The sequence below is a fragment of the Corvus hawaiiensis genome, chromosome 6, assembly GCF_020740725.1.
Source record: "Corvus hawaiiensis isolate bCorHaw1 chromosome 6, bCorHaw1.pri.cur, whole genome shotgun sequence".
Lineage (NCBI taxonomy): Eukaryota > Metazoa > Chordata > Aves > Passeriformes > Corvidae > Corvus > Corvus hawaiiensis.
Window position 1 is genome coordinate 44,384,106 of NC_063218.1, and position 8,665 is coordinate 44,392,770.

An 8,665-nucleotide genomic window follows, 5' to 3' on the forward strand; every position below is an offset into this window, starting at 1 on the left:
TTATTTTAATCTGTTACATGGTTAGAATTTAATACCAAAGGGCAGCATGTTATAAGTTTTTATATTTAAAGTGACACTGCTGTTAGGGTTTTTTTTCCTAAGTTAATTTATTTCTGGTGAAAAGCAGCAGCAACAGAGATTACAAGTGAAGCCTTACCCATTTTACCCCTCTTTATTAGTAAGATCTAGAAGAATAATTGAAAATGCAGGCAACAGGGCTCTCAACTCCTCTAAACTGACATCCATTATTTCCAGCAGAGGAGAATGCGGTGAACGATGGATTGGGAAAGGAATTTCCAGAACCCTGCTTAGCATTCATGAAAGAATGTTAAATTTAGGTGCTCATGTTGTGCAAGTGAATAGTGGCTTTCTTTTTTTACATTGTGTGCTCTCCATTTTGCTTTCTTCCCAGGAAAGACTTCCTGGAAGAGAAGAGGTCATGCCATAAGTGCATTTAAGAGTGGGAACTGGAGGATACGTACCAGTGAGGTAGACTAAAAAATGAGGCCTGGCTATTCATCACGACATGAAATTCAGATGGTACAAAAATCTGCACAACTTGCTTAACATACCAACATACCAAAAACTTCCTTAGCCACGTAACTGCAAATAAGGGCAAGTTTCTAGCAGGGTCCTCAGGGTAGCTTCTTGCCCATGTGCAGTTTAACACTGTGGCAAATGACCTCACAGGAGTAGATGATGACTGATAAAAGTGTATAAATTATAAAAGAATTTCATAAAATCATAGAATATCCTGAGTTGGAAGGGACCCACAAGGATCACTGAGTGCAACTCCTAGCCCTGAACAGGACCAGAATCCCACCATGTGCCTTTGGGCATTGTCCAAATGCTTTTGAACTCTGCCAGGCTGGTGCTGTGACCACTTCCCTGGGGAGCCTGTTCCAGTGCCCAGCCACCCTCTGGGTAAAGAATATTTTCCTGATATCCAACCTAAACCTCCCCCAATTCAGCTTCAGGCCATTGCCTCAGGCCCTGCCACTGGTCACCACAGAGAAGAGAGGAGAGATCAGCACCTGTCCCTCCTCTTCCCCTCACAAGGGAGTTGTAGACTGCGATGAGGTCTCCCCTTAGTCTCCTCTTCTCCAGGGTGGACAGAACAAGTGACCTCAGCCACTCGTCATTCAGCTTCCCCTCAAGGCCCTTCACCATCTTTGTTGCTCTCCTTTGGACACTCTCTAATAGCTTAATGTCTTTTTTGCATTCTGGTGCCCAAAACTGCACACAGGACTCGAGGTGAGGCCACATCAGCTCACAGCAGAGCAGGACAATCATTAAAGCTACAGAAAGATGTGGATGGCTTGGTAAGCTGAAAGCTGGCCAGTACATTCCTCAGCATGGCCAAATCTAAATGTATGTGTGTATGGGTTAAAGAAGATTATAGAGCTACGCTTGCAGAGTAGTGTAGCCTGACCTGGACAGCAATGGCAGTACAAGGAACAGGACAGGCCCCTGGAAGTTAACCAGGAAGGGAAACTTCCCAGTGATGGTGTGACTAAAAAGGCTACTCTAATTCTTGGACTTATTACCAGGATAGGAGATGGGTTTATTATTTTGCTGTCAGTGATAGACTTGCTACAGAAGAACAGTCCGCAGTCCAGAAAGGGTGACACTTATGGCTTCAGGAACAATTAAAAGATTGAAAAATATTTCTTGATTCTGAAAATATTTTATTTCATCATTTTAGTGTTTTGTTTCTTTTACAGTGGTAGTACTTAACCGTTGGAAGAGCACTCTATGATTTGTAAATTCTACATCTGTGGAAAATTTTTAAATCAAATCTAGATGTTTTACCTTTAAAACATTGCTCTACTTCAAAGGGGAATTAATTAAAGAAGTCATTACTACAATTTGTACAGCTCAAACAAGTGGCAGCAATGCCCATCTGTGTCTCTGCCATTAAAGGAAACTTTGCTGATCTTGCTCGAGGTTAAAGAACTACTGAAAAGGTAAGAGGATGCAAGTGAAATTGAAAAGAGGGAGAACATATATAAGTTTAAATGGAAATTTTTCTTTTACCATTAGATTTAAAATCATCTAATTGAGCTTCTTTATTCTTAACTGCTAGATTATTAACAAATTTTTCTCTTAGCTAATATTTTGCCAACCTGTTCATGTGAATTTTTCATTCTTTTGTCTAGATACCCTGTTAAATTGATCCCTGGCCTCTGGTGATTTTTGTTCTCCCTCTTGAAATATTTCGCAGTAACTTTCCAGTATTGAAATTCTCAGAAACTAATGAAACAGTCCATGCACATCTCTGTTCAATGGCATAATGCCTCCAGTTATGCAAACTAAAATTGCTCAGCTGATGGCTCTAATTAGCTGTTAAACAGTCCACTTCAGTTCTTTTTGTAATTTTCATGTTCTACTCCTGCTGTTTCTTATACCCTCAGTTTTCACTAAAATATGTACTGTTATCCACTTATTCCTGAATAACTGTATACAGTCTTTAATCAAATTGACATCATGCACCAAAATTGCATCCATTTTAATTGGATGAATCCAACCATTAACCATTTGCTGAAGAATACCTGTCTGCCCACCCAGCCCAAATCTAGTGGTTGCTTGGCACTGTTTGATATAATGAAGAACAGCAAAACTAAAAGCAAGATTCCAAAATTCTCGTGTAATTCTTAAACTGCTCCAGGACCAGTTCAGTGACAGGTTTGCCACTATCTTAAGTCAGATTCAGATGATTCCTTCTTGTACAAGATAAAGAAACTTTGTGTACAGGATTTGAGACATTTCTTCCTCACAGCAAACAAACAGAAATCATGCAGTAGGAAATAGCTTAAGTCTTAGGAGGGGCAGCTGAAGGAACTGGGACTGCTTAGCTAGGAGAAAAGGCTGAGGGGAAGCCTCCTAACTCTCTACAACTACCTGAAAGGAGGTTGTAGTAAGGTGAGTGTCAGTCTCGTTTGCCAAGTGGCAAGTGAGTTACAGGATGAGGGGAAATGACCTCATGTTGTGCTGGGGAGGTTTAAATTGGATATTAGGAGAAAATTCTTCACCAAAAGGGTGATCAAGCAAGCTGTCCAGGGAAGTAGTTGAGTCACCATCCCTGGAAATATTTAAAAGATATGTAGACATGGCACTTTGGGTTTTGTTGTGGAGTTGGCAATGGTGGGTTTATAGTTGGACTTGATCATCTTAAGTATCTTTTCCAACTTAGTGATTCTATGATCCCATGTTCTATGATTCTGTGATTCCATGTTCTCTGATTCTATGAAGTGAACGATTTGTGGCAATTTTTTTGTACTCTGAATGTCATTTCATTCTATACAGAACTGCATTGCCTTCCTCTCATAAAATAGTCTGCCACTATTTATCACAGATTTACACCTCAAGCCAGAAAAGATATCAGCACATTTAGATATACAATTTGTTTTGTGGCTGTCAATGGAAATGGCATGTACACATGTAAAATTAAGTGCCTGAATTTCTGGATCAGATTTTAAAGAACAACATGCAGAAAAGCCTCTCCTCCATGGCTATGCTTTTACTTGGCATACAGTAACTTAATACAGGCACCTGGACACCCAGAGATGTCACTTCCCCCACAGAGAGCAAGTGTAAGGCCAATGGTACATACTGAAAGAGGAGTTCCTTACTCTTAGCTTATCCTACTTGTAAAGGATCTTTAAAAATCTTTAAAATATGTGGCTGACAGAGCTTGAAATACTTATGGCTTTCAATCTGAAAAATGAGCAGGAGGACTGCCTGACCTCCGACCACACTGCTTTCTCAGGAATTCTGCTGGAGCAAAAGACGCTTATTCGGCTCCTGGGGAAAGTCAGCCGGCTGAGAGTAGGATCCTTTACCTGAATATGAAGGCATCTTAAGCATCCAGCAAAAAGAGCCTTAAGGATTGCATGCCCTATGGTAATAGACATCATCATTAAGAAAAAGCCAGGGAAGAGCTGCTGCAATCTGGTTTTCCTCAGCTGGTTTCTTCTGGACCCAGAACAGCTGAGACCAGATGCTGGGGCAAGTCCTGTGTCCCTTGCTCTGCATACTCTAGAGTAACACTGACCCTGATGCCTTAGGATTTTAGCTTCTATAATTTTCATATTCTGTAATGTTTTACTGTGTAACTCTAAGACTCCATATAGCCTGTTAGCTACTGTTCTCCCGTTCTGGTCAGAAATAACAAATCCTCTCTAGGTCTGGATTCAAGGGCACCTTACTGTCTCAGGCCTCGAAATATGTAAACAAAGCCTCTAAATGGGGGGAACAAGCTTGGGGTAATGACTTCATTACCTGAAATTGTAATTGCAGAATTAACCCTGATATGCAAATAGACCAAACTTATAAAAGTATGAAAACCTGTGACCCAGTCGTCCATTTTGGGTGTAGCCTCTCTGAGGGCTTTTGACTGCCCAAAGTGTACCTTGAAGGCCCTTCAGTAAACACCCACTTTTATCTTCTTAATTTTGCCTAGCCTCTGTTTTCAGGTTGCCCCATTAAGGCATCAACGCAGCATCTTAAATGTCTGTATTTTGAATCTAGGAGATTACAGATGCAGGCTGGGGACATAATGCAAATCCTTGTGGGGATCTATTTGAAACCAGGACTAAGCTCAAAGCACTTATGAGCCAAAGCATTTTATCTTGTTTTCTTCCTTGCAAAGAGTCTTTCAGAGCCTGTACCTTGTAAGGGAGACATGCTTTAGATTCAAATTTACTGAAACCAGGTCAGGACATAATGTTGTGACCTGCTTGGAGATCTCACCTCTTTCCCATTGATCCCTGATTTGTTTCCAATCTTTACTTTAAAAATTCCAGCAAAATTGCTGGCAGTTATGCCTGAATAAAGACTAAGTGGTGTGTATGCACATGCAGATCGTTTTTTCTGCTCTCCCTTTCCAGCATTCTTCAAGTCTGTGCAGATTGAATGAGATTTTTAAAGGAGAAGTACTAATTGCTTTATGCCACATCTGTTTATAATCCCTAATTTAAGGTTTCTTCACAGGAACTAATTTTTTAACCTGACAATGAAAATAAATAAATAAAGCTGTTATTTAATGAACACCCGGCAAGCACTTGGTGAAAGATGATATATCAAAAATACCTACTTATTCAATTAAATGAAGGAAAAGAATGTACTCTCCTGGTATAGTATAATACTTCCCAAGATCTACTTCTATCCAAATGTTTATACAGAGTAAATTATACACCCTGATGATAGACCCTACTTTCCAGCTTCCACAAAAAATAGTTCATCTCATTCTTTCTGTGCGAGTAGTCTTAAGGGGATTGTGTCATTTCCCAAAATTTTATCACCTTTAACATATCCTGAAAATATTTCTCTGTACTTTTCTAACCCTTTTATTTTCCTAATCAGGAATGTGTTTCTGCTGAGGATTATGAACTTTCCCGCTGAGAGTGTGAGCATACATGATGGTGCTAAGCAACTGAACACATGTAGAAATGGTCAAGACAGCATGTAGTTGGAAGTGTGTGCATCACTTACAAGATTTTGCTGCGAGGTACTGTTCTGCAGTTTTTCCTGGCACTTAAAATATCCAGTTATATTAATAAGCGTTTTATAATATGAAATCATTCAATTGTTCCTAGGATTTACAGGGAAAGCTTTAGGCTGCAGCTAATGAGTTGCTTCTGGCCCAAAAACCACATTTTTAAATTAGCTGACTGAACTAAGACATTCACATTGTTGTTTCCAATTTTTTGCGCTATTTGCTGCAAGAAGCAAAGTGTTCTTTGAATCCAGCAACACCTCCATGCACTGCTGCTTGCTGTTACCAAGCCTAGCTGTGAAGAGGTTAATTATGTCCCTCTTTAGACCAGTTCTGTGCCTACAGAGTTCTGCATCTTTTCATTTGTGGACATAAGTGTGTAGCCTTTCCCTGGATTGCTCCCTGTCCCATCCTGTACACCCTGAGGAGGGTTTGAAGTGATTTATGTGCCATAGCAGCACACAGTAGGGAGGCACAGAGCATTCACACCTAGAAAAAAGCATTAGCTGTACATACTCATGCAAGAGTCAGCTGTCAGCTAACTTCACTGTCTTTCACTTGGAAGAGAAGTGAGCTGTGGAGTTAAGAACCGTTTGCAGATTATGATCTGCCTTCAGGCACAGAGCCTACCAATTCAAGACCCTATGCAAATCGAGCATATCAGTGAGTCTCAGCAGCCTTGGAGAGACATAGGGCAGGGAATCAAGCATTTCAGTGATGTCATTTGTACCCACAATCGTACAAATGGTGGGCATAAAAGCAGGGACTTCTGAAAACCTCTGTACACAAGGGTGGCAAGAGTCACTGGTATCATGTGTGCTTGATAAGCAACACACAGAGTCCATGGGCATGGTAGAGGATGTGATATTTCAAATATCCTATTCAGAGTCTCTAATTAGCCATTTTCATAATGAAACTCTGTCTAATATGCCCATTTTCATTACAAATCTCTACGTAATAGGCATTCCCCTTCTTTCTTGTTCTCTTAGTAGGATGAACAATTATAGTGCAATTGAGGGAATGTTGCATTTCTGCATATTGTGGTCAAAGTCATAAACCAAATCAATTATTTAAAATTGCTCTGAGCAGAACCTAATTTTATTACCTACTTGTCAAGTGCATTAATCAGATGTATTTTTTTTTTTTTAACCTATCTTCCTTTCTGGTTAGTCTTTTGCAATTATCCCTGCTTTAAGAAGTCCATTTCTGTACCAAAGAAGGGTGATGCGTGCTCATGACTAATGTTTCTGTTAGCAAAGAGGAATCATCTTATTTTGGTCCATTATTCAAATTTAACATATAAATTCCTTAGTTTTGAGCTTACTGTGTATAAAAATGACACATGGCATTTTACAGTACAAAGGGCTTGTGCTGTTATGCACAGCTATGCTGGATTTCTTTCCTTCTATTTTTTAACATTCAGGAGGGCAGAAGCATTTCAAAAGCAGAAAACTGCAATGGATTCTGCATTTTATTTCCATTTTATGTCAAACAAAGTTGAAATGCATCACTCAACCAAGACATTTATACATATATAAAAAAGCCAGTAAATCATATTTTTCCCCCAACTATGCTAATTGTCTAAGACTCTTTATATCACGGGAAACAAACTCATTGTCCCTCTTAGGGGTGCATGCTTTACAAAATTTGTAATGAGATAACATAGACTTTTAATGCTAGGTCTTTTGGAAAGCCACTCTAATTCCAGTCAGCAGTGGCTGTAAACTGCTTTCATCTAATAACCATTGAACTGAGAAATGGCCTCTATGTCCCTGTTTCCTTATTCCTCTCCTAGGGTTTCTGATAGGCAAGCTTTTACTTCAGAGATTGACACAATTGACAGAAAAGACAAGGTTTTGACTAAGCCCAGTGGAGACTTACGCAATATCTCCAGATTAACAGCAAAACCCCTCAGATGAGTATCTCAGTTGCAGAATCCTTATTCTGGGATTAGTATCATATGTCTCAGCCTTTGCCATCTTCTGAAATATGTAGAACTAAAAATGGTAGGCTATTTCACAATCCTGGGTGAATAATAGATAAAAAGAAATCTGCATTTCCATGAATGTTCTCTAATCACCATTTTACCATATTCCTGTGAAAGTTGCACTGATGCACTGTGAGAATGGGTTGGGCAAATCACACAGTAAGGAGTTGTGTTGCTGATGATTAGAGCGAGCAAAGTCAAACACTGCATTACTGTCATCTCTCTGTAGCACCTCTGAGAGCCACTTGAAAGAAGGGAACAGGCTGTAGCTGTGAGAAGCAGACAGCCTGGCACTTGGCACTGGCCCTCCAGCTGACAGGACCTGTAACATTGCAGGGAAGCCCAGTTTCTCACAAGCAGTTCTAGGTTTGGCTGTGTGGAGGAGCTGAGCAAATTCACACACAGAGAAACCCATGCTGGAGTTGACAGGCTGTTGACAGTGCTTAGGCTGGCTTGGGTTCCTCTCCACCGCGCAGAGCAAGCCTGCAGAGTACAGTGCTGTGCAGCAGATAGAAGTACCAAACACCAAAATTCCTGGATATTTGAGGGTTTGAGTTCCGTCTGATTCACAGCAGAGTTTTTCTTTCAGGTAGTATCACGTGCCAGAGCACTGCAGTTAGAAATTCCCAAGCTCCAGAAAACAGGTGGCTTTGGATGCAGATGAGCTTTTGAGAAAGAAATGCAGTGACTGACCAAATCATGTCAGTCAGCTGTGCAGGAAAGGAACGGAGCATTGCCAGTATCAGCCAGTATGGTGAGACATGCCCAATAAAGCTGTTACACTTCATTCTCCCTTCCTCACCTTCTCTTCCTTATGTTGACTCTTCAGGTCCTTAAGGCTTCCTGTAAATGATATGACACAACACAGCACCTCAGAAGTGGCAGCTCATCACCAGGTAGAGTGTCTGTGTGAGAAGAGAAGGGCAGAAGCAGACTGTGGAGCTTTTTGGGGAAATGCTGAAAATGCTCGTTCACAAAAAGGGTTGTGCTTAAACAGTAGCATAATGAACAGAGATGGATGCCTGACTCTCACAAATGCATATTGTGTTTTACTGTGATGTTGTCTATCACAATAAATGACTTTCAGGGTTGTTTTGCTGCTAATGAAATCTTGTGAGACTAAACCCGGTAAAAAGAATCCTCCTTAGAAAAACAGCTGCCACCAAATCACAGCAAATGTT

General features: G+C 40.4%; 1 long non-coding RNA gene across 1 annotated transcript; it reads left to right on the top strand.

Annotated features, from left to right (window-relative positions):
- The first annotated feature begins 418 nt into the window (after positions 1-418).
- Positions 419-8,418, top strand: LOC125326974. The gene is made up of 3 exons (XR_007204093.1): positions 419-540; positions 5,365-5,509; positions 8,314-8,418. It is a non-coding gene; the product is annotated as an uncharacterized LOC125326974 (long non-coding RNA).
- Positions 8,419-8,665: the final 247 nt, after the last annotated feature.